We start from the raw sequence: 27945 nt of genomic DNA, 5'->3' as shown, positions 1-27945 counted from the left end.
CCAGGTCAATCAAAGCAATCACATTTGTATTGAAAAGAGTGAAAGTACGGTAATAACATCCGAGAGGCAAGCATCCTCGCGTGCGCGTATGGCATAAGTCCTAGCAGAGCACGAGCCTCGGATCGATGGTAGCATCTCTAGATCCTCTCGACCGCCAACGACATTGCCCATATTTCTAGGTGGCCTACCTCGGCGATGGTAGCACCCGGGTTTGCACTCGACTTACATTCATTCATGCATCCTCGGGCAATCCTTCATAAAGTGGTCGGCCGATCCACACTTATAGCGAGAGCGATCACGAAACCAACAGCTCCCGCATGCCATTTGCCGCAATGTGGACACTCCGCCTCTCTCGGCGATCATTTCCGCTTCTGGCGATCGAGGTGACTCGTGTGGTCACAGGGGTCGATCGCGTCCTCGTCTAGAAAAACCGAAACGCCTCTAGACCGGCTCGCATCATCTCGAAATCTCTTCGATGCTTGTTGAAGAGACTTTGCCGAGGACCTCTTTCGAATTCTCCGGTTCCACATCAGCTTTTGTTTCTCCTTTCTAAGCTCTTGACTTTACAAGCTTGCTCAACAAGTACTACGAACTCTCGTATCTCGAGAATGCCAACAAACATCCTTATATCATCATTCAGCCCATCCTCAAGCGTTTACATAATAGCCCGGACGAAATGCATTCTCGCAGCGTCTGGCTAAGCCTCACAAACTTTCGTTCGTAGTCGATAGCGGACATAGAACCTTGCTTAAGATCAAGAAATTCCCTCCGCTTTTGGTCGATGAATCTCGATGATATACTTTTTCCGAACTTCGGTTTGAAAGAATTCCCAAGTCACTTGCTCTCTAGGCACCACGAAGTCGAGTACTCCACCAATAGTAGGCGGACTCGCGTAGCAAGGAGATGGTACACTTTAAGCACTCATCGGGTGTACAGGATAGCTCATCAAGCACCGGATAGTGTTATCTAACCAAAATTCAGCTCGCTCGGCATCATCATCATCCGTAGCCTTAAATTCGGTGGCCCCATGTTTTGAATCCTATCGATTGGGGCTTACTTGACCTTATTTGGTCGATCCTTTGTAGGTATTGTAGGGCGGGGTTGCATTTGTCGGGAATGGAGGTTGTGGAACAGTAGTGTTGGTTCGAATGTATTGATTAAACCATTCGTTCATCACACTATAAAAGGCTTGCCTAGCCTCGTCATTAGGGTTGCTGGCCATAGGTTGAGAGTCCGCGGCTGTCCCTTGCGCGGGAGCAGCGCCACACTCTCCCCATCATCAGCTATCGCTTTCGGTTGGGATCGGGATCCATTGCTATAAACAAACACAAAGTCAAATTGTCGAAATCACCACACTATCGATTCATCATTTAATGGCATGTATAGCTAGACCCCAAACACATCACGGTAGTCCTAGAATCGACTAAACCGTGGCTCGATACCAATAAAATTGTAACAACCCAAACCCGAGACCATTGCGTGTCGGACGAGGGGTTAACAAGCCAAGTTCACATGTTTTGCCCACCAATTTGACATTTCCAGTCAGGCTGGAAAACTGCGTCACTGTCGCCTTAAAAATCATATCTCGAGTTGCAAAACTCGGAAACTGGTTTCGTAAATTTTCCCTGAATTTAAACTCAGATATCCATCCAGGGATTTATTTCTAGGATTTTTGGTCGGGCCAATTGGTACAGTTTATTAGTTAAAGTTACCCATGTTACAGGGATCGACTGCTCTGACCTTCGGGCGGTATAACTTGGATATCTATCTGTACAGGGCTTTAATATTGGTGTAGTTTGTTTCTAATGAAACTAGACTCAAAATGGAATCTTTACATATAAGGTATGTCTCCTAATTCTTTTTGGATAATTTATAGTGAATTTTTAAAGTTTCGACAGGGAACCCAGAAACCATTCTGGCCCTGTCTCACAATAGCTTTATTATCTCTTAACCTGTAACTCCTATGACCATTTCGTTTCTTCCATATGAAAATAGACTCATCAAGGTTCATTTACATAGCTTATTCACTATTTAATTCCATTCCTATGAATTTTGATGATTTTTCACATTCACGCCACTGCAGCTGGCAGCATCTGTTTTAAGGTAGGACTTACCTATTTGGTAGTCTCCATGATTCGACTAGTCTTGCCATACATAGGTTCATATATGATCATTTTAACCATGCCAATGGCTGATCATATGACCAACATTCCCATTTCCAAGCCATAGCCACATCATGACACCAAATATATACATACAACCCACAATTAGTCTAAGTTCATGCTTCCTTTTCGAGCCATTTTCGCATGGCCGTACATACTTACATTACAACATATTTAACAAACAAGGGTAGTCCTATACATGCCATCTCAAGTTCAACCAAAATTTATACCAAAATGGAGGCTTGATAGTGTGGATGACTTGACTTCAACGATCCCAAATCCGATTGCCTCGGCGAAATCTAGAAAGCGAGAGCCAAAGCAGCGGGGTAAGCATTTTATGCTTAGTAAGTCTCAAGGAATATAATCAACTCTAATTACAGCAATACATTCACATAGCCAAATGCATCATTTCATTAATACACATTCTTACTTCACACTTCATCATTATATAATTTCACAAAGTATCAATCAATTCAATAACTGAAATTCATTAGTCGATTGAGCGAGTGTTGCTCAACATGTCGACTTTCCAATGCACATATAACGTACCTTGTCCTTTGGGCCTTTCGAGTGTACTAATTGAATTCATTACAGCAACCAACACTCACCTCCAGCCCAAGATTCTTGAATATAACCGGATATAATCACGTGCACAAATGCCTTGGTCTTAGCCGGATAGAATAACTTCATACGAATGCCTTGGTCTTAGCCGGATATAGCCACTAGCACAATTGCCTTGGTCTTAACCGGATATAATTTCCAGCATAATGGTCTTCGGGCTTAGCCCGGATATCATTCAATTTCTCATGCACACATACATCAATAATCATTGGACATACATATTTCATTTTCGTTACTAAGGCTCAAACACAATTATAATCATTAGCATATTCGCCTTCGGGACTTAGCCCGGGTGGAATTCAAATACTCATACACACATAATTAATAATCATACACATCCATATTTCATCTCACATAATTCAAGTAAGGTCACTTCTTGAGGACTTACCTCGGATGTTGTCGAAGCGGCTTTTTCGGCTATTCGATCACCTTTTCCTTCCCTTGTCCAATTGTGGCCCTCTTAGCTCTTGAGCTAATTCAAACAAATTCAATTTATTAAAACCTCATTGTGCTTGCTTATGGCGAATATGACAAGGATTTTAAATGGTCATATGGCCACTCTTTAGCTTGAATACACAATGGTCATGCACATTTTATACTACATCAAACAATTCAATATAATTTATTTGAGCATCAAGGAAATGCTAAGGCCTTCAATAGGCTACCCAAGGCGAATATTCATGTACATGTTGAGGTCAATTTTGCACTTAATACCTCACAAAAACAGCATGCAATTTACTAATTAATGCTTTGCACATTGTGGCCCAAAACTTATAATATAGCATCAAGCACTTATAGGTGTGCTAGGCGAATTGTGCTTGCAATTTCACAAGCATTCTTCCACATTTTCTTCTTCAAACCAATATATTCATCACTTAGTTCATAACCAAACATAATGTGCAATCACATATATGCATATATGAGTATGGCGAATTTTCAAGGTGTCCATAGCCATCCAAAACACGAATTTTTAACTAACATGCAAAAAGCATGAATCATGCTCAAGAATGCATCATGGCGAATATGACAATCATGCTCCTTTTCAACTTCAATCATAATAAAACAAAGAGAAAACTCATAGTCTTACTCAAGAGTAGACAATCCATCTTTGCATGCATCATCATCAAGCTTCACACTTAGCATGCAATGGCTTTATCACTATAACAACTTTGGCCAAATACCATTTCCATGGCATACCAAAGATTTGAGCCATGGCTAACATGCACATCAAGTTAGCAACCAAAACATGCATGAAACTCCCAACACAACCTCATACATACCTTAATCTTGATGTAAACTTAGCCAAATCTCCTTCTAGGTCTCTTCCAACCCAAGCATGAAGCAAAAATCCTCCCCTTTTCCCTTAGTATTTTCGCCAAGAAGATGAGAAAGGATGAACAAATTTTTCTTTTCTTTCCTTAGGACATTCGCCAAGCCTATGGAGAAGAATGAACATTTTTTTTTCTTTTTTTTTCATACTCTTATTTTATCATTTCTAACATCATCCATTAGTAAAACATGTTGGGAACATGTTTTCCTTGCCCATAACTTGTCATGGCCGCCATCCACCTTAGGGAATGGGATAATTGACATGCAACTCCATTTATTTCACTTTATGCATTATTAGGCCACTTAAAAATACACCTATCACATTTTCAAGTCCTAGCACATGGGTCCTTTCTTATAAATTAGCACCTAATTAATAAAAATCGAGACACGAAATATTTACGCATACCAATTCCACATACAATAAGCACGAAATATAACACTTAATTATTCTTGTGACTCGGTTTCGTGGTCCCGAAACCACTCTCCGACTAGGGTCACATTAGGGGTGTCACAGATATTGTGAGATTGCATGGTTTACCATTGTCGATTGTGTCAGATAGAGACCCAAGATTCACATCGCGATTCTAGAAGAAATTGCATGATGCTCTGGGTACTGAATTGCAGTTTAGCACTGTTTTTTATCCGCAAATAGATGGTCAATTCGAACAGATTATTCAGATACTCGAGGATATGTTGAGATATTGTATTCTTGAGTTTGAAGGTGCGTGGGAACAATATCTACCTTTGATTGAATTCGCTTATAATAATAACTTTCCATCGAGTATTAAAATGGCACCGTACGAAGCCTTATATGGTAGAAAGTTTAGAACTCTGTTATACTGGACTGAACTCAGTGAGAATAAGATTTACGGTATCGATCTGATAAAAGAAACTGAACAGAAGGTCAAAGTAATCCGAGATAGTCTGAAAGCTGCCTCCGATCGTCAAAAACCATATGCAGATTTAAAAAGAAAAGATATCAAATTTGAGATCGGTGATAAAGTGTTTCTAAAAGTATCTCTGTGGAAAAAACTGTTCTGATTCGGTAAAAAGGGCAAGTTGAGTCAGAGGTTCATCGGACCGTATGAAATCATCGAACAAGTTGGGTCGGTTGCTTATATATTGAGCCTACCCTCTGAGTTAGAAAGAATTCATAATGTGTTTCACGTATCAATGCTTCGACGATACAGATCTGATCTTTCGCATGTAATTTCACCGTCTGAGATTCAAATTCAGACTGATATGACTTACGAAGAAAACGAAGAAAAGTCGATCCGTATTTTAGCTCGTGAGGTTAAAGAGTTGCGAAACAAGAAAATTCCATTGGTTAAAGTGATGTGGCATCGACACGGTGTTGAAGAGGCCATGTGAGAGTCTGAAGATGCTATGAAACAACAATATCCAAATCTGTTTAACGGTAAGATTTTCGGGGACGAAAATCCCTATGTGGGAGAATTGTAACAGTCTAGTTTTGACCCTAGTTAGAATAGTGGTTTCGGGACCACAAATCTGAGTTCAAAAAATATTTTAATATTATTTTCTGTGTCTGTGATATGTGAATTTATGTCTGTGAAATTTCTGTGATTAAATTTGTCTGTTTCTATGCTTAATTATGAAAAAGGATTAAATCGCGTAAAGTGTAAAAGTTAAGTGCTAACTATTAAAGCAGCTAATCGGTTTGGCTTTTAAAATAAAGGTCCTTGCATGTAAAATTTACCATTTGTTTTAATGGTGGACAAATATGGACATTAGTAGGTGAATTTTTAGATGTAAATAATAAGGGTAAAGTTGGTATATGGCTTATAATGTGTAATAAAATAAAATAAACATAAAATGGCCATGCATTTTCACCTTGTTTAGCCAAAAATTAGAGAAAGAAGAAGCCATTGAAGCATTTTGATGTTCGGCTAGTGCATGTCTTAATAGGTGAGCTTATTTTGCTCAGTTTTTGATAATTTCTACGTTTCGGTGATCGTTGCTTTGTGTTCTTCAAAACCCATGTCTAAATTTTTGTTTTTGTTGAAGATTATAAAATGTGCCATTGTGATTATATGAGCTTTGTAGTGTTCTTATATGGATTATGACAGATATATGTGAGATTATCGTGTTTTGTTCTTGGATTTTTGATGAAATGAGCTATTTGGGCTAAATTGTAAAAATGAGTTTTGAGGGACTAAATTGTGAATTAAATGTGTTATTTGGACTTGTATGGAAGCCATGTACATTTGGCTAAGCTAAAGTCTTGGTGAATTTTGCATATTTGTGATTTTGTGGAAAATGGACTAAATTGTCAAAGTGTGAAAATGTAAGGGCTAAAATGAAAAGTGCCTTAAATGTGTGTATATGGATTAAATTGAATGAAATGAATAATTGAATGGTGGAATTTGCGTTGTATTAGATCAAGAACAAAGAAAATGGGACTTAGATCGAGGGAAGTCCAAAGTAGTTGAATAGTCGACCATCTAAAATCCGTACGAGGTAAGTCAAATTACAATTACGTGTTAAATTTACTAATTTCCACATATGTAAATTGTAATTTGTATTGGATGGCCTTGTAAGCCTAATGAATATCTTTCGAGTAAAGTCAAATAATTTGTTAGTATCCTAAAAGCTCTGTATACTTCTAAAGGAATATTAACATCTATCTGAGATAGCGTGTAAGATCGTGTCTGGGACACAGGCCTCGATTGAGATTTATGTATAAGACCATGTCTGGGACATCGGCATCATATCTAATTTTGTGTAAGACCCATTCTGGGACAGAGGCATCAATATTGAATTACATGAAAGACCATGTCCGGGACATCGGCGTTGTACTTGTTTACGAGTATCTGTATCGTTTCTGAACCGTCTGATGATAGAGTACGAAATATGAGAATGAGCATATGAAATGTATAACTTATACAGGTACGTATGAATCTTACTAAAATTCTGAATATGAAAGACTCTGTGTCTGTGAAATATGTATGGAATTTGGAAATGAAGCATGACATAAATGCAAACAAAGGAGCACGGTTATGCTTATGAATTATTCTATGAAATGGCTATAAATCTTTATGGTTGAATTGTACTTATATGCTTTAGTAGTTAGACTAATTGTATTTGGCTTACTAAGCTCTTTGTAGCTTACTCTGTGTGATTTCTGCCTGTTTTACAGTTATCGTAGCTACTGAAGGCTTGGGGATAGTCGAGGATCATCACCACACTATCGAACTCATTTTGGTACTTTTTGAAAGTGTAAATATTTTAAAGTATGGCATGTATAGGGTAGAAGGTCTATGTATTAAGTTTTGATTTGTAAATATATGTTAGGCCATGAGAGTTGGCTAGCAAATGGTATGAATGTGTTATGTTTTGATATGGGTTATTGAATGATGTTGATTTAGTTGTAATGAAGCATGTTTTGAGCATGGAATTGGCTGAAAATTGTTGTATGAATGTTGTTTAACATTGCTAGTAGGAAAGACTCATATAGGGGTGACAAGTTGGCTTAAACCAAGCCTGTATTATGCCACACGGTTAAGACACACGGGCGTGTCATATGGCCGTGGGCTTAAGTCAGTAGCTAGCTAAGTACCACATGGCCATGGTACATGGCCGTGTCTGTTGCCCGTGTGAAAAAGTCAGTATAGGACCTCTTTTTGGTACGGTTGGATCATATGGGCGTGTCTAGTGCCCGTGTATGTCACACGGCTTAGTCACACGGGCGTGTGACTTTAACAGTTTTGAAAGATTTGGTTAAGTTCTGAAAATTCTAAAAGTGTTCGTTCTAGTCCAGACCTTTCTTAAAAGTACATTTCAGGTCTCGTAGACTATCTTAAGAGATGATTGCTTATGAAATGATGTTATATGATATCTGTGATTCTGGATTGGTTTGAAATGTTCTATTTGTCTGGTAATGCCCCTTACCTATTCCGACGATAGATTCAGGATAGGGGTGTTACACCAATGATAATTCATCCAAAAATATACTAAGCATAGGATAAAAATATGTATAAATTACGGTTTATCAATTACAAAATGTGGCGATTAGTCGATTTAATCGATTTGCTTGGCTTTCCCTCAGTTTAAGTTCAGATTTGGTGATTCTTGATCTATAATCACAAAATACACTTATTTAGTCACTAAATAAAATTAAGAAATCAAAAATTCATATCTTTGGTAAAATGACCATTTTACCCCTAGGCCCGAAAATTAATTTTTATTAACTTTATTCATATCTTAAGCCTAGCCGAACCCTTTTTACTCTTAGAGCAACTCCAAATTCCCACTATTTCACATACTTAACATCTATTTTACAACTTATACAATATAGTCCTTTTAGGTGTTTTCATGCTAACATCTTTCACAAAAGTTGTTCATAACACACCCAAGACTTAATTTCTTCCATAAAAACTCAGCAAATATTACAAACCCTTTCATGGAAAATCCCTACACTCTTGATCATTTTGCAAAATAGTACCCTCATTTGAAAGCTCATGCTTCAAGGGTCTCAAAAGTACAAAAATATTCAAAAAAAGCCAATAAAATCACTTACTTGTGAAGACTTAAAGTTGCTGAAATTTTTGAAGCTCAAAACCCCCAAAAATGGCTAAAAAATCGGTGGAGAAGAAATGGGAACTAGAATGATATCATCTTTCTTTTATTTTATTTCTATTTTAGTCAAATTAGCCACCAAACCCACCAAACTTGGACTTTTTGACCAAATTACCTCCTATGCCCAGCCATGCACAATATTAGGGTCTAATTGCCTTTAAAGACCCCCAATTTAGGTTCTCTAGCTATTTGACACTTTTAGCTATCAAAATAGGACTTTTGCATTTTATGCGATCTAGTCCTTTTTCTCAAGAGCTCACGAATGTCAAAACTAACTCACCAAATTTTCCATGCATTCACATAATCATGCTATAACATCAAAATAATTATAAAATAATTTACTTGACTCTAGATTTGTAGTCCCGAGACCACTATTCTGACTAGGCCCTAAATCGGGTTGTTACAGTGATTAAAAACTAATATTTTAAACTAAGTAAACTAAAGAAATAATCTCAAATGCACGATTACAAAATATGATTTAATCAAGATGACATAATTGTGTTGATTTAATTACTTTTATTTAGCTTAGAATTATTAAACTCATGTCTATGTTGTTACGAATAAATTCACGGTAACTCGGTAATTTGCTAAATTATGAACATATTCACCTACACAAATCCATTCATCTCTTAACATATCCCTATGTTAATTCAAACGATTAAACAAAATTTAATAAGCAAACATGTTATGGCACATACATACTCATTAAATTGAACCAATCTCTTGCATATCCCTATGTCAATTCAAACGATTAATTAAATCTAATAAGCACATAAAAGACTATGCGAGGTAACAAGTTATCTTTACCTTAGAATAGTTTAATCACAATAATCTTGAAAGTTATGCAAGGCAAGTGATACGTGATATTCGTGACAGGTTTTAAAGATTTATGAATGAATCACCCTTGAGACTAACGTATTATCACGATTAAGGAAAGTGTATCTATTGAACAGTAGTATAGTTCAGCAAGACCGAATTGTCCAACCCAAAGGAACTACGAGTACTAGTATTTACTTCCTTTTTATTATCTAGCCTAAAAATTAAGAGGTTTGGTTATCTAAACTAATTATTAACTAAGAATGCACAGAAAGAAAATTTGGGAAAATACTTTTAGGAAAATTCGATTGATTAAGACAATACCTAAGGAGAAATCCACCTAGACTTCACTTGTTATTTGACTCTGAATCAGACGATTTATTCATTTGACTTGATCCGTAGAAATCCCTAAGTTATATTATTATCTCTCTCGATACTAATAACGTCTAACCCTAGGTTGATTAATTGAAATCTCTTTCTAACTAACACCCTAGAATTGCATTAACTCGATCTATGGATTTCCTTATTAGGTTTCACCCTAATCCGACAAAATCTTATCACCCTATCTCTAGGCGTGCAATCAACTCCGCTTAATTATGACAAATTTACTCTTAGGCAGGGTCTATTCCTCCTCTACATAAAAGCTTAACTTGAATCAATATCCTGGAATATCAAAACAAGAATTAAGAACGCATAATTAAGAATAAGTCAAATATTTATCATACAATTCAGATAATAATAAAAAGATTCGTCTTAGGTTTCATTCCCCTTAGGTATTTAGGGGTTTATTTCATACTTTTGAAGGAAAACATCTCAAAAGCATAAAGATAACAAAACATAAGAAAAACCAAAACTCCTGAAGAAACTTGAAGGGAGATCTTCAGTCTTGATGATGAATCTGGCTTCCGAGATGGATCAATCGACTTTCCTCGAGTAATTCCTTGCTTCCTACTCTGCGTCCTCTCTTCTAGTGCCTCTTCAGGTGTTTAAATAGGCTTTAGAATGCCTCAGAGCCCCCAAAATTGGCCTTTTCCAAATAGGGTTATACTTGAGCTCAACAGGGACACGCCATTGTGACACGCCCGTGTGCAATTACTTCAGCCCATGGTCAAGCCTGTTGAACAGGCATGGGCATGTAGTATACCCGTGTAAGTCGTGCATCAATCTTGCCAAAGGGACACGGCCGTGTGACACGCTCGTGTGAGAAAGTCCAAGCCGTGCTGAGTTCCCACGTGGGTCCATTTTCTCCGTTTTTGGCCCGTTTCTCGCTCTTTTTACTCTCCTATGCTCTCCTAAGTATAAAACATGAAATTAAAGGATTAGGAGCATCGAATTCACCAAATCTAAGGAGAAACCATAATCAAAATAGGCTAAGCATGGGATAAAAATATGTGTAAGTTACTATTTATCAAATACCCCCACACTTAAGCATTTGTTTGTCCTCAAGCAAAAATCCTCAACTCATAATCAAAATAAATTCTTCTCAATTTATAATCCCTAGAAATAATATCTCGAAATAATCCATAAGTTCTCATACATTGAAAATTAAACTAAAAGTACATCAAAGTTTCAAACATTCCAAGTTGAGGATTTTATCACGAAAACATAGGTGTCTCCCCTCATCTAAGTGATTACCTTTGATCAAAATATCATAGAGTTTAACATCCTCACTAAAGATTCACTCAAATCACTCAAGGTATTTAAGGACATCAATAAAAGCACTCATTAGTCAATATGAAAAGTTATTACCATAAGCTTGCTTGAAAATCAAATCTCCACCAATATATATTGAGCTGATACATCAATCAAAAAGGTCTTTTAGAGGGTTGTAATATGGCTTTGGTTAGGAGGTGTGGTCACAGGCTGAAAGAAGATGTTAGAACCGAGATTGAATTGAAAAATTACCTAGCTAGAAAAATAACTAGTCATCAGTTGAATACAAGCGAGTTTCTTCTCAGAATATGGATTTAACACTCAAGTTCGAAAATGACGAATTACTACTAATATGTATTGAAGTAATTCTTTTTTTAAAAACAAGTCAAAAACAAAAAGAACAAAACATAGCTAAGCAATTAGTTCAAATCAAGTCTCAAAAAAAATAGGGATTAAATTAGGGGATTTCAACAATAATGAGTTATGGGTTAATATTGAGGGTAAATCAATAAATGGTTTGTTAGGCTCAAAGGGGTTCACTAAGGGTTAATTATGAAGGTAGGCTTTTGTGGAATGAGTGGGTTAAACCTAAGTGCCTTTATCATTTTGACATATCAGATCAAATGGTGTGGTCTTGACATGCATAATCAAGCAAGTTCTAGAATAACAAATCAAAACTGACGCACTCATAATGAAAATGAGCATGAAAAGAATAAAATATGCTCTAAAGGCTCAAGATCTCACAAAAATGATGGCTTTTTGATGTTTAAACTTGTGAATTTCAACTCAAGATAATACCTAAACTTAGGGAAACAACCAAAAAGTTTTTAATTCTTCAAAAATCAACTTATCACGCTTGATTCCCTAATATCCTAAAATTTAAACAATCAATGCATAAATACCTATGTTTTAATTCAAGACATATCAATAAAAATCATAAATTAATCAAAATTTATTCGAATAGTGATATGAGTGATTCACGTGAGAATAAGACAAAATTCAGGGGTTTCTAATGATGATATGAAAGACTCCCCCACACTTAAGATGTATATTGCCCTTAATGTACCATGTTGTTTTGGCAGTTTCGCCCACGGCCCTGTCGTACAGCCGTGGCAACTTATTGCATCTCGTTTTGGGGAAAAAATCTTGCCCTGTTTTAACACGGCCTAATGCACGCCTGTGTGCGTGGCCGTGTGGTCTTTAGAAAGTTTGCGTTCCATGATTAGGTTAGTATGTTAGATGTTAAAAACTAAAATTTTAAATAAATTAACGTTGTTAGTGCTCGGGTTGCCCCCGAGAATTGCTTATTTATAGTCTAAGCTCGACTTACCTCTCTTCTGCATGGTCAAAGGTGCACGGAGTTTACACTCCTCATCCCTGCTATCAACTTTATGAACATAAGGTTTAATACGGGTATTGTTTACCTTAAATGTGCCAAATTTGGGATGAATTACCTCGACTATACCATATGGGAAAATACTGAGTTTCGTAAGAGGAATTTCTTCAGTAGGTTCAGGAGTGGCAGTGTGAGGATCTGCTGCATGTAGTTGTACTTTGTCTCCAACCTTAAGTTAATTTGGTGAGGGATTGAGCTTGTCCTAGCTCGGTTTCGATTTATCGGGTGTCCTCGATTTTTGTGTCCGCCATTCATCTAGCTCCTCAATTTGTAAACTTCGTTCCTCATTGATAGGTCCTTTGTTGTTGTTTGAACACAGCTCATATGTATTCTTCGAAACTGTTTCCTGCATAGAGGGTGTCACCACATGATCAGTACTAGTAGAATAATTTATACAACCACCTTTAATTTTTGATGCGTTACTCGAATTACGAGCTTGAAGGGTGATTGTTTCATCTCCCACACAAAGTGTGAGTTCACCTGTACCAACATCAATAATTGTTTTAGCAGTCGCTAAAAAGGGTCATCTTGAATTTGAAGGTGCGTTACTATCCTCTTCCATGTCTAGAACAACAAAGTCTACTGGTATATAAATTTATCGATCTTAATAAGAAAATCTTCAATGATACCCCTAGGAAATCTAATGGTTTTATCAACCAATTGAATGCTCATCCTAGTTTGTTTGGGTTTCCCAAGACCTAGTTGTTTAAACATTTTATAAGGCATAACATTAATGCTTGCCCCTAAGTCAGCCAATGCATGATGAACATCTAAACTACCAATTAAACAAGGAATCGTAAAACTCCTTGGATCCTTCAATTTGTTGGGTAGCTTATTCTGTAATATGGCTGAGCAAACTGCATTCAAATCCATGTGCGACGCCTCATCCGACTTTCGTTTATTTGTTAAAAGCTCCTTTAAACATGACTGCGTTTGGCATCTACGAAAGGGCTTCAATAAATAGTAAATTAATATGTAGTTTCTTTAAAAGTTTAAGGAATTTACCAAATTGTTCGTCTGATCAGTCTTTCCTTGTCGCATTGGGGTATGGTACACGAGGTTTATATTATGTACTCATCGGCTTTGGGTTATTTTGGCCTACCTCATTCTTACCTTTGCTTACCACCATTTCTAGCCTTGGTTTTGCAACTAACCCTTCCTCATCTTGAATGGCAATCGCGTTGAGTTGCTCCCTTAGGTTAGATTTAGTGTTGCTTGGCAGGCTACCCTGTGGTCGTTTGAAAATCAGCTTGGCAAGCTGTCCAATCTAAGTTTCGAGCCCCTAGATTGATGCTTGTTGATTTTTGAGTGTTGTCTCAATATTCTGAAAATGAGTTTCTAACACCTGGATGAATTTGGTTAGCATCTCCTCAAGGTTTGGCTTTTTCTCCTACTGGTACGGTGGTTGTTGAAAGCCTAAAGGGGGTGGTGGTCTCTGATTTACTTGGCTTCCCTATGAAAAATTTGGGTAGTTTCTCCAACCTGCATTGTAAGTATTGCTATAAGGATTGTTTTGAGATCGAGAATTGTTACCCATGTAATTTAACTGCTCGTTCTCCATGTTATGGCCATAAGATGGGTATTCTGAGCTACTTGATCCACCTCTACTTGCTTCGTACTGCATTACCGGGTGAACCTGTGAAGAACTAAGGAAACCATCAATTTCTTATTCAAGAGTTCTACCTGATTAGAGAGCATGGTGACTGAATCGACTTTATAAATGCCGACTGTTTTTGTTTGCTTTGTCCGCATGACTTGCCACTGATAGTTATTCAGTGACATCTCCTCTAGAAATTCATAGGCATCTTTAGGTGTCTTATTATTGATGGTTCCACCAGCAGCTGCGTCAACCATCTACCGAGTCAAAGGATTCAGGACATTATGAAAGGTTTGAACCTGTAACCAAAGTGGTAACCCATTGTGAGGGCATCTTTTCAAGAGGACCTTATATCTCTCTCATGCATCGTAGAGTGTTTCTCAATCCATCTGCACAAAAGAAGAGATATCATTACGTAATTTGGCTGTTTTAGCCGGCGAAAAATATTTTAATAAAACCTTTTCAGTCATTTGTTCGCAAGTAGTGATTGATCCTCGTGGCAACGAGTTCAACCATTGTTTAGCCCTATTCCTCAATGAAAAGGGAAACAACCGAAGGCAAATGGCGTCATTAGAAACACCATTTATTTTAAAAGTGTCGCAAAATTCTAAGAAATTTTCCAAGTGAGCGTTGGGATATTCGTCCTGGAAACCATCAAACTGAAGAAATTGCTAAATCATTTGAATTGTGTTAGGTTTCAGTTCAAAAGTATTTGCAGCTGCAGCAGGTCTAACTATACTCGATTCAGTTCCTGTTAAAGAAGGTTTAGCATAATCATACACAGTGCATGGAGTAGGATTCTGATTAACAGCAATCGCAAGAGGTAGCAAATTTTCTTGGTTTTCAGCCATCTCATCGGTTGTGGTTGAAGTATCATCCTCGTGCTCTTTCTCTGTGTATTGTAAGCTTTGCCTTATTCCTCTTCGGTTGCTGCGAACTGTGTGATCGAGCTCACTATCAAACAGTAACGGGCCTGACGGGTTTCTTTTGGTCATAAACTAGAAAAACCTGTCAGAAGAAAATAAATGAAGAATTAGAAAATAAAATAAAAATTTAAATTGCAATAAAAGTAAAATGGATAAAGTAATAAAAATCGAGTGTTCCTAATATCCTAGTTCCCCAGCAACGGCGCCAAAAACTTGATACGTGATATTCATGACAGGTTTTAAAGATTTATGAACGAATTTCTTTTGAGACTAACGTATTATCACAATTAAGCAAGTGTACCTATCGAACAATAGTATAGTTCAGCAAGACCGGATTGTCCAACCCAAAGGAACTACGAGTACTAGTATTTACTTCCTTTTTATTATCTAGCCTAAAAATTAAGAGGTTTGGTTATCTAAACTAATTATTAACTAAGAATGCACAGAAAGAAAATTTGGGAAAATACTTTTAGGAAAATTCGATTGATTAAGACAATACCTAAGGAGAAATCCACCTAGACTTCACTTGTTATTTGACTCTGAATCAGACGATTTATTCATTTGACTTGATCCGTAGAAATCCCTAAGTTATATTATTATCTCTCTCGATACTAATAATGTCTAACCCTAGGTTGATTAATTGAAATCTCTTTCTAACTAACACCCTAGAATTGCATTAACTCGATCTATGGATTTCCTTATTAGGTTTCACCCTAATCCGACAAAATCTTATCACCCTATCTCTAGGCGTGCAATCAACTCCGCTTAATTATGACAAATTTACTCTTAGGCAGGGTCTATTCCTCCTCTACATAAAAGCTTAACTTGAATCAATATCCTGGAATATCAAAACAAGAATTAAGAACACATAATTAAGAATAAGTCAAATATTTATCATACAATTCAGATAATAATAAAAAGATTCGTCTTAGGTTTCATTCCCCTTAGGTATTTATGGGGTTTAGATCATACTTATGAAGGAAAACATCTCAAAAGCATAAAGATAACAAAATATAAGAAAACCCAAAACTCTTGAAGGAACTTGAAGGGAGATCTTCAGTCTTGATGATGAATCTGGCTTCTGAGATGGATCAATTAGCTTTCCTTGAGTAATTCTTTGCTTCCTACTCTGCGTCCTCTCTTCTAGTGCCTCCTCAGGTGTTTAAATAGGCTTTAGAATGCCTCAGAGCCCCCAAATTTGGCCTTTCTCGAATAGGGTTATACTTGGGCTCGGCAGGGACACGCCCGTGTGACACGCCCGTGTGCAATTACTCCAGCTCGTGGTCAAGGCTGTTGAACAGGCACGGGCATGTTGTATACCCGTGTAAGTTGTGTTTCAATCCTGCCAAATGGACACGACCATGTGACACACCCGTATGAGAAAGTCCAGGCCGTGTTAATTTCTCGTGTAGGTCTATTTTCTCCGTTTTTGGACCGTTTCTCGCTCTTTTTACTCTCTTATGCTCTCATAAGAATAAAATATGAACTCAAAGGATTGGAAGCATTGAATTCACCAAATATAAGGAGAAACCATTCATAAATAGGCTAAGCATGGGATAAAAATATTTATAAATTACGGTTTATCAGCAATTGTATCATCAGATACATTGCTAATTTAACCATCAGATACATTGCTAATTTAATCTTCAGCTACTTTAGAAGAATAAACATGCACTGATTAAGTATTGTGTTCATTAATTACAATTTCAATCCATTTAAATAATTAAATCATTAGCTACCTCACAATTGTAATGCAAGAATTACTTAGGCATGATTTTACTTAATCAAGCATTTTACCGAGGCCTATAACAACATAAACACAATTTTAATAATTTAAGCAGATGAAATACAATCAAACCAACATAAATTAAATTCAAGCTAAGCTGATTGAATTAACCATTCCAACAACATAAATATTCATATATATGTTCATCACAACAACAGCAAAAATTAAAGAGATAGGGAACAAGAATCAAATATGGTGTTTCTTTGTGGCTTGACTTGTAACACCCTAAACTCGGCCTAGACGTTATGGCTGAATCTACGATGTCACGTTGATGTACATTTCGAAAAACATAATCTCGTTGAAAAATCCATGTTATATTAAAACCCCTTTGCAAAAATAACGTATGTTTAAGATATCTTGTTCTTTGTTGAAACTCAGGTTGTCTTAGCAAAATGTTTAACATATTAGATTCTCATTACGTTTTAAAAACAAGGTTTGTTACGGAAGCTTTTTTAAAATATATTGCGTATACGTGGTGTTTGAAAAGCATTTATCTTTTGAAAATCCACGACCTACCACTAGCAGATATGAATTAAGTAAATAAATCCCAAATTAAAATAAAAACTTGGAGAGGCCTTATTACAAAACAAAACACCCAAATTAAATACTTATAAGTTAAAAATTAAAAATGAAAGCAAATGCAGTTGTGTGACCACCATCGAGTCCCTCGTAGCATCGATCCATCTAAGGATTACCTACACAAAAAAGCAGAAGGGTGAGTTTATGAAAACTCAGTATGTAATCCCTTATTACACAAACAGTCAATCACACAGTGGCAACCACAATTTGGGCCTAAGCTCGTTCCAGTAATAGTTTATTTCCAATTAGAGCTTTATCCCATTGCAGTATCAGTATCAATGTGGGCCTTAGCCATTTCAGTAACAGTAACAGAATGCAAATAGAAATCCTACCCATCCATCCTCTACACTCTACTCTGTCCAGCCCTGCACTCCATGTGGGGATGCCGAGCCATTTTTCGCCCTTTGTGCAAATCTGTCAAAAATAACCAAAATTCATCAAAAATAATTATAAAATTAACTAAATTTCAACATGTTCATATTTTAACTGCACTTTAATTATTTTATAAAAATTAATTATTTTTTGACAAGAATTTAACCGAATTCGCATGAATTTAAGTTAAAAAGGGTATGAAAAAGTGTGTAAATTTTGTGTTTCCACACCCCAAACTTAATTCATTGCTCGTCCCGAGTAATGCACAAATTTTGAAAAGAATTTCTCAGAAACACCTCTGAAAAATTCCTTCAGAACAACATATTTGTCAAAACTATGAATTTAATATACTTATGTTTAAAGACAAGAAATTTGATAGTTATGCTACTTAAGTATACATATCGTTCAAATTAATCTCAACAACTATTATGATAGCAAAAACTAGACTGAATACTTCCTAATAAAGTCATGTTAAACCTTACCAATGTAATTTTATTCCCTTTACTCAAGATCAAGTTACAATCATTAAGTTTAACATATGTCTTCATATGTTGTACGTAGCAATTTCTCTCCACTAATGTTGGTAGCATTGGAACTTTTGAATCAATAGGTCTTTAACAAGGTTGTAATGTGGCTGGGCTTAAGGGTAGGTAAAAGATAGATAAATTTAGGCTTTTAAACCCTAGACTCGGCTTGTATCAGACATTCAAAATAATTACCTTCAATACATCAACTTTCTTTGCTTTCACATGTTCTTTTGTACATCTTACTTTAAGAACTCATGCTCTTTTTTTTTTAATTCGAGCATTTTGCTGAATGTACTACAATTTTAGAGCATTTGATACTTCTTTTCAACTCCCCCAAACTTATTTTTAAAAAATACTTCAAATAGTATTGAGTCTAGTGTTTGGGACAATTTTAAGATAGTTAATAGAGAAGTGATGGCTAAATTTGCAAGGGTTCAAAGAAAATTAGGCCATAGAGTCTCAAAGTTGGGTTTCAAGGGATAAAAATTTCATCATGTTTGGCTTGAAAGGTTCAAACGGTCCAACAAAAGTTGCCTAAATCATTTCCAATGTTCCATGCTTCCTAGGATTTCACCTCAAGAAACTACTAAGTCAATTCTAAAGACTTAAACTTTCATGCATGCCTAACTTTCGTAAGGAACTAAAAATTTATGGTACGATTTGCATGCTTTATTAGAAATACATTTATATCATTATTAAGCTAACATAATATTTATTGAAATAATAGAACTTTATTTATACTGAAGTTTAGCATACTTAACAAAATTTCAAATTATTGAACAAAATATATCCTAATCATAATTAAAATAAAAATTTATTCTGAATGGAAATAATTCAAATTCAATTTTTCTGCCCCCTACTTAAGATGAACAATGTCCTCATTGTTTAAAGTGAATAGATACTATACACCAGGTAGGATTATAGAAAAGATGAGGTGAGTCAATTTGACTGCTTAAGTACTAAGCTCTCGCTAGATCCAATCCTAGACATGTATATACCTATTGCCACACTTTATACTTTGCGACTTGTTCATTATTCATGATTTCCATCTCTTGCCTTATTATATGAAAAATAAAAATTCCTAATTAAACTTTATCCTAAAATGACCTAAGAACAGAAATAAATAAGGTCAGGATTCCCCCTTTTATTTATTTGTAGACCCTTCCGAATTTGATCATCTTTTGTTCCATCATTATTTCCTTTGCATGAATCGCTTCGCTCCTTCTTCGATAATGGACTGCATGGTTCAAATATAAAATCTGGAAATTCAGGCACAAAAATAAATAGGTCATTGTTAATTTTCTTAAGAGCACTTCTCATCGAGTCATCCCTTATTTTTTAGTATCTCCAGTAAGCTTGTTGCTGCCATTGCATATGCCGCATTATGTCCATCAACTTTGATAGCTCATCTCAAAGATCTGGGCTAGGCGGTTGAGCTTTGAACATTAAAGTTTTGTCATTAGGTTAAACTTCTGGTTCCATTGGTTCCACCTCATCTGGGACTTTAGCCGATTGCATTGGCTCAGTCTCTATGGGATCTTCTTCTTCTTCTTCAGGATCCTCACTTTCTTCAGTTCGTTGCTGTAGAAAAAAATCTCTAGCTATTCAGTAGAGGTCCCAGTCTGTGATTGTGCCATGGCTATACTTTGCCTTCTTTACGTTTGCAAGAAATTTAGCTTTCAAGCATAGAATTGTTATCGTAAAGGGAAAGTAGGCTGGGCCAGAACGTCTAACGACACCGTTCCGCATTTTTCTCAGGATGACTTTTCCCACATCAATGGTCTTTCTAGTTAAAATTGAGTATAATAGGACCATTCACTCTAATGAAATCGTAGTTCCATGTGAACTAGGCATAAGGCTGAAACGGATGAAATAGAACCATACCTTTACGAGTGGTATCAAGTATTCTCTTCGACAAGTGTGGATTCCTTACTTTGACACAGTCCACTTAGAACCTGGAACTGTAAGTTCCTCAAGAATTTCTTGCAAATTTTTAGGCTCTATATTGCTGATCAAGGAAGAATATTCATCGTTTTCGAAATCAAGCAATTCAAAGAACTCATTAATAGAGTTTGAAGTTATTGGTACCTTGATTCCGCAAACTAGAACTTCCGTCAACTCGCTTGAGGTTAAGTTCACATAGAATTCGTACACTAGTTCCTTATCCACACTAGGTCTCTTCTCACAAAACAATTCCCAATTGAGGGTTTCAGCAACTAGATGAATATGTGCCATAAAGTCTTTGTAGTTTCTCTCTTTCAATGTAAAGCCTTTCTCTAGATGCATCTGTTGATTTTTGAAGATACTCTTTTATCTTGTTTTGGCTTCTTCACAATGGAACTTGTTTTGTGTTTCATCAATTTGGGCGCAGGCACAAGTTCTTTTGTGAGGCATGATTAACCTGAAAAAGATGAGAAATTTTATTTTCTCAAAAATTTAATTAAATAAAAATTATTAATGATTCAATAAACTGAAAAATTAAATAATTAAATAAAATTAAAATTTAGGAGAAAAAATTGTCTTACCACCCTTTCTATAAAAATTAAGAACTCTTAAAAATAATTAATGAACAAAAGAGGTCAATTTAGGGAAGGTTGGAAGGTTATCAACTAAGGATATTGGTGCGAGGCTGGTGTTAGTAATGGGGCTGATGTGCCGCACGGATGCTGGGTAGCAAGCAGACTCATCGAGAAAGAGCAAGGAGCGACACAACTTGGTGTGATGAGCTGCACGAGCAACAGGCTGCAATGTGGGCAAGCGTGAATTGGAGCGAGGAGCAGGTTCGGCGCCAAGGTGCGTGCCTGGCGAGTGCTGGAGCTGGACGTACGCAGGTGCAGCGACAAGGAGTGGCTGCTGGGTGCGGACTGTGTGAGCTACTGGCCGAATAGTCGGTGCAGTGGCTGAGGGGCTTACAGTGCTAGGTAATTGGGTATTTGGTGGGAATGGAGTTTGAGTGGTGAACAAAGGAGAAGGTTGGTGGTATTTATAGTGAGAGTAGTAGGAATTAGAGTAGAATTCTTAATATAATTTAACAAATTTAAAAAAAAATCTAATTCTAATTCTACTCAAAGTTAACAATAATTAATAATCAAACATATGCATATTAAATTACTAATGCTATTAATTTATTTAAACAAAAATGAAATATGATTAAAACTAGTCCTAATTCTATGCTAAATTGATAAAAATTAATATAAATTATAATAGATATAATTATATATTAAAGATTATCATCTTATTATTATTATTTGAAAAAAACTTATCAAATAAAATATGATTAAATTAACACTTATCTTAACTCAGTATAAAGTTGATAATAATTAATATATATTATAATTATATAATTTTATATTAATAATATCATCTTTTTTTTAAAACTAAAACATTTATTCTAGAAGCCTTTTGAAAATATTTACAAAAAGAGGCATCTAATTTTTATTATTTTTAAAAAGAGCAACCAAAATTTGAAAATAATTCAATTAAGTCCCTAGACTTAATGAAAATTTGAAATTGAGTTGCAAATTAAAACTTAGATCAAAATTGACCCTCTTAATTGAAACAACAAAAATTTATTTTGCCATTTAGGGAATAATTTCTCAGAGAATTATATAAAACTCAATTCCTAGGAAAGATTGGAGGGGTCACAAGCGGTCCCGCTTAAGTTCCAATCTCCTAAACAGAATTTATTTAAACATACTAATCCTGAAAATATACCCTAAATCATTTATTAAAAAGGAAAATAAGAAAATTTAAACATCCGATAAAATGAACGAAATTTGATTCCGTTCAGTCTTATCTCCCCAGTAATGTTTCAGACGCTGAGCATTAACTTGAAAATTACCTCCCTTACCTTGGAGTTCAACAACTCCGTATGGATAGACGCGATGAATCGTAAATGGACCGGACCAACGTGATTTTAGTTTACCTAGAAAGAACCTTAATCTGGAATTAAATAACAAGACTTGCTGACCTGCTTCAAATTCTCAAACTCGAATGTGATTTTCATGCCATTTCTTAAGTCTCTCCTTGAGTAATTTGGCATTTTCGTACGAGAACATTTGAAATTCCTCTAGCTCATTGATTTGGAGCATCCGTTTCTCTTTAGCAAGCTTAAGATCCAAGATGAGTTGTCGATGGGCCCAGTAAGCTTTGTGCTCTAACTCTAAGGGTAGATGGAAGGCTTTCCCAAAGACCAACCTATAGGGTGACATCCCTAAAGGTGTCTTGTATGCTGTTCTGTAAGCCCATAAAGCATCATCTAGTCTTTTGGGCCAATCTCGTTGGTTCGGGCAAACTACCTTCTCAAGTATGCTTTTGATCTCCTTGTTTACCAGTTTAGCTTGCCCATTCATCTGTAGATGGTAAGCTGAAGCGACCTTGTGTTTCACTCCATGTTTATCTAATAACCATTTCAACCACTTGTTCACAAAATGGGACCCTTTATCTGTAACAGCCCGATATAGACCCTAGTTGGAATGGTGCTTTCGAGACCACGAATCTGAGTTAAAATTTGGCCTAACATGGGTGTAATGCCCCGATTTTTGGGACTAGAAGTATTGGGCCTTGAGTCTGGGTTCGGGTGGAAAATGGCCCAAATAATTTGGATGTTATTATTATTTCGTATGTTTAGTTTAGTAATTAAATAAATTATGAAGGGTTTATGGTGTGGGAAAAAAAGGCCCAAGAGTAAATTTAATTCGAGGAAATTCCTAAATTTTAATTTTGGGAGAGAGGGTTACGATGATATGGGTTTTTAAAGTTGAGGTGGTAAAATAGGACACAAATAATACCTTGGTAAAGTGGCAAGGTAGCGCCACTAAGTTCCTAAAAAAAATGGCGTCTGGGAAGGAATTCAAGGTCCAGGGTTCAAGTTGCAAGGTAGGCATATTGTTATTTTTTTTAGGCATGTGCCGGGCATGTGATCACTTAAGTGAATTTCGATAAGGGCCATAGGGGGGTTGGGCCGATTGTTTTAGTTGATATTAGGGTTAGGTTCTTTTCTTTTTCTGTCTTGGAGAATTAGGGTTAGCCACCTGAAAGCTTTCACTGTCATTCATCCTTTCTGAGTTCTCACAAAAGTCGAAAACGCAAATTCCTTCTCCTTAGTGCCGATTTCTTTCCTCTCTTTTTCCTCCATTTTCTTTCTTCTTTTTTGCTTTTTCTTCTAGCCGAAACCTTCTGATCACCTTACTCACCTCATCTGCCGATCTCATCCTCTACAAAACCTCCATAGCCGATTTCCATAAAAGCCGAAATCCCGAAAACTCACTTCTTGTGCCGATTTCTCCAAGCCAAAATCCTTCAGTTATTTTTGTTCTTTTTTATCAACTTTCAACTTCTTTAAACCCTTAGTATCTTTCGGCAACATTACTTCAAAGTTATAGCCTCAAATCGTCATCTTCTTCATCACTTAAAAAGTCGAAATACCATAGATTTAGGGACTCATAATCGAAACTTCAGATCTCTTAGATTCGAGTTCTACTATCATTTAGAGGATAGATCTACATCAGATCTGCGTAGAAATCAAATAGGAATAAGTGGTAAGTGCTCATCACCTCAGATCTAGTCTTATTTTACAATTTAGAAAAGCTGAAGTCCCTAAAATCTAGGGAGGCTATTGATTTGGGCATAGGGCTTTAAGGGTCTTTAACCGACAATTTCTTTTGGTGATTAGTGTCTTCTAGAGGTTTGATTGAAGGCTTGGATCTTTGGAACAACTAGACTTAGATCTAGTCATCGGTTTTCGGCAAAAAGGTAAGATTCTAAAGGCTTTAGGGGCATGGTTCGAATATGGGTTGCTGAATATTGGGATTGGTTGTTGTGGGTTGCAATCTAAGAATTATGGTAATCAATTGTAGGACATCATAAGGGATCTCAGTAGCAGTCGTCGCGAAACAAATGTGTGTCGAACACCCTCTCATAGTTTAATTCGGCAAAAGCCGAAATGCCGAAATTACGACATTTCGTGGGCTTGTTAGTGTGCGAGTGCTCACAAGACATTTAGAAATCATTAGATCTGAAATCGCAAAGTGGTAAGTTAGTCGTGTGTGAAATTTCATGCACTTCAGTAATTGGGCCTCGATAGGCTAAAACTAGGCCCAATGGGCTCATGGGCCCATACAGGTTAATAAATAAAAAAAATAATAATAATATACAATTATTAAAATACCTTTATAGGTGGAAAATTTACAGATTTACCCCTAGGAACAAAATTACTGATATACCCCTAGGGTTAAGGTTGACCTGAATGCATGTTTGACTGTTACTATTTACTACATGCCATGTTATTATTATCTGATGCATGGGGCTGGGTTATTGATGGAGGAAGTACTGAAAGTGGCTTGACCACGTACTGGAGGCTTTGCCTCAACTTACTGATATCTGAGCAGCAATGCTGCAACTGTGGAGTGTAGGGCTGGGTGGGCTGAACTATTCCCCCCATGGAGTGTAGGGCTAGTACGGGTGGGGTGTAGCGGTTGGTTATAGTCTAGATTGGGCTTGCATACACGAATATGTCTGTTATGTTTTGGAATGGGCCTATGGGCCATACTGTTATCTGAAAAGGGGCTAAAGCCCAGTTTACTATATTTTGAAAAGGGCTTTGGCCCAGTACCTGCTGTTATTTGAATAGGGCTTAGGCCTAATGGGCTTGAGCTGACTTGGGCTTTGGATGGGTTTTCCATACACATTGAGTTTTCCAAACTCACCCCCTTTCTCTTCCATCCTTGCAGGTGAGCCCTAGTTGGCGGACTTGGAGCTGGGCGGGATTCAGAGTGGCCATGAAGATTAAATTTCTGGTTTTTTTTTAAATAAGTTTCAATTAGCTTCCTTTTAAATTTCGCATTTATTTTTGATTATTTATATTTTGGTTAAAGTGGTAATAAGGCTGCTCTATTATTTTTATTTTGGGTTTTTAAATTACTTAAATCGCTTTCAACTTGAGATTCATACCACTTAAATTGATTCCTTGAAATTGGTTAACTCTAGGGCGCGTTTTTATAAAAAATTACTTGCTTCAAAATAACACGATAACTGAGCAAAGCTTCCGCAACGTAAATGTTTTCAAAGGAAATAAATATTTTAAATAGACTTGTTGTTCGTGGACAAGTAATAAGCTTAAAGTGTGGCAATGGATGTGTGCATGTCTAGGATTGGATCATGGAAGAGCTAGGTACTTAAGCAGTCTAATTGGCTCACCTCCTCTTTTCTTGAATCCTACCTGGTGCGTAGTATCCATTCACTTTAAAATGAAAATATTCTTTAAAGACTAAGAAAGATTTTAGATAAAACATGACTTCTCTAATAATGCTTCAATGTGACACGCCATATGACACCCCTAATTTGACCCTAGTCGAAAAGTGGTTTCGGGACCACAAAATCGAGTCATAAAAATAATTAGCCATCATATTTTATGTTTATTATATGTGAATATGAATGTGTGAAAGTTTTAAGCTTTGATTTAGTAAATTGCATGTGAATTTAGTCAATAGGACTTATGTGTGACACTTTTGAAATGTGATAGGTCAAAACATAAGGATCTATTAGTGCATGTAATAAAAAGGGTGGACTTGCATGTCAATTTCCCCCCTAATTAGTAGTGGCTGGCCATGACAAATAGGGTGGACAAAGTGTGATGGGCAAAACATGTCATAACATGTTATGTTGGTGTTTCATGGGAGGAATGATAAAATAAGGAGCATGGTAATAAAATAATGGAAGGGAAAATGATGAAAAAAAAAAAAAAGGCTTCATCCTCTTTGTTCTTCTTGACCGAAAAAAAAATGAAAGGAAGAAGAAATATGTTTTGAGGATTTCGGCAAGATAGCAAGCTCAAAATTTGAGGTATGTGCATTCAGTCATAGAGAAAATTGAATCAAAAGTAGGTTGATCCTTGTCCTCCATTGCCGTAGCCTAAAGGGAGGGAGAAGAAAGTTTGGTTGCCTTGATTTTTGGCTTAGAAGATGGCTAGAATGAGGTATGTATTGAATGATTCTTGAAAATCTATGCATGTTTGAGATGATTAGTTAAAACTCTACTTATCCCATAGATTAAACTTAGAATTTTGAGGTTTGGAAGAGGTAAGTACCTTGAAATTCTTGGAAAATTATGTATAAAGAAGGTGGTTAGTTCAAGTTCTAATCATTCAATGGCTTGTTTATTTTGTTAAGTTCGGTTTCAAGGTTTGATCAAATTATGGTTATATTTGACATGGTTGGTTTATTTCGTTATGCTTGTTATATGATAGGTATGATTTGTGTTTGGGTGATGTGTATGTGATATTGATTATATGATTCGAAAATGAGATATGTTAATGATGAAATATAATCGGCCATGGAAGTAGCTCATTTTGGAAGTATGATTTGTGGTATATTTTTTTTTTTGTGGTTGATTATAAAATTTGGCTTAAGTGAGGTAATTGGTAAAAGATGTGTTTATGATATAATACATATGCTTTCATAAGCTAAGTTATGTATATGTGATATCTTGCATATTGGTTGTTAAAGTAAGGTTTGAGATGTTAACGTATGAAGATGTTTTGTATACTATTTGATGTTCATTTAGGTACGGTTATAAATGATGCAATTAGTTTTGATTTAAATTGTGAAATTGGTTGAATTATTAAGGAATAAATTTTATGACCGAATATATGGTTAAAAGGTTGGCCATGCATATGTATTTTGGAAATGGTAAAGGGTTGTATATTTATATTTGGCTATCAACTGGTAAAATATGTTTTTACATGCCTATGATATGTTTTGTTTGTGGTTCAACAACTAATGGTTAAGTTGTTAAGTTACATGCTTGAGTTTAAAATGTGCCTTATATGTGGTTTATGAATTTGGTAAATGATAGATTGATATTTTGGATATTTCATTAGTCAAGTGATATTGTAACTATGGTATGATTTGATTCGGCACTTATGTGTAAAATTGGTAGTTATTATTTTGGTAAAATGTGCAAAATTTGGTAAGACCAAATTTTATACTTAAGCTTAAGTGAAGTTCTTAATGCTGTATATATATATATATTAACGATTAATAAATCATGTGGTTTGGCTTGACTTAGTAAATAGTGAAGAAATGCATATTTATACATAGTGTTTATGAAAGGTAGTTTTATAAATGTGATATGAGTATTTTGTTTGTAAATGAGTAGTAAATATGTTAAGAATGGTTCTAAAATGTATATGGATGCCGTGTGATTGTGTTTGATTGGGAAGTAAATTGTTTGATTTAGCTCAAGAGCTTAGAGGATCAAAGTCGGATAAGAGAAAAGAGAAAGTAAACAAATAGCCGTGGATATCTAGTCGTCGACCACTTCCGAGGTAAGTTTTAAGTGATTAAACGTTGAGTAAATTCAATCATAATAGGACATAGTGAGTTGATTTAATAAGATATGATGGGGCCATGATATGCTTTAAACTCAAATGGTAAGTTCATAAGTGTTTGGACTTGGAAATTTAAGAGCAAATTGTAATAATTTGCTTAGGCAGCAGCAGTAACGTGATTTTAGAAAATCACCATAAATTGTTGATGTGGAATAATAGGCTGAATAAAATATGTAATCAAAGCTTAATTAGTCTAG

At 35.9% G+C, this 27945-nt stretch overlaps 1 non-coding gene across 1 annotated transcript; it reads left to right on the top strand.

Moving 5' to 3' along the window:
- Nucleotides 1-14485: 14485 nt before the first annotated feature.
- On the top strand, nucleotides 14486-14592 carry LOC128289968 (small nucleolar RNA R71). The gene has a single exon (XR_008279608.1). It is a non-coding gene; the product is annotated as a small nucleolar RNA R71 (small nucleolar RNA).
- Nucleotides 14593-27945: the final 13353 nt, after the last annotated feature.

Source organism: Gossypium arboreum, chromosome 2 (genome assembly GCF_025698485.1).
Source record: "Gossypium arboreum isolate Shixiya-1 chromosome 2, ASM2569848v2, whole genome shotgun sequence".
Taxonomy (NCBI): domain Eukaryota; kingdom Viridiplantae; phylum Streptophyta; class Magnoliopsida; order Malvales; family Malvaceae; genus Gossypium; species Gossypium arboreum.
The sequence above is the reverse complement of the archived record's forward strand: the minus strand, read 5'-3'. Positions and strand labels throughout refer to the sequence as shown.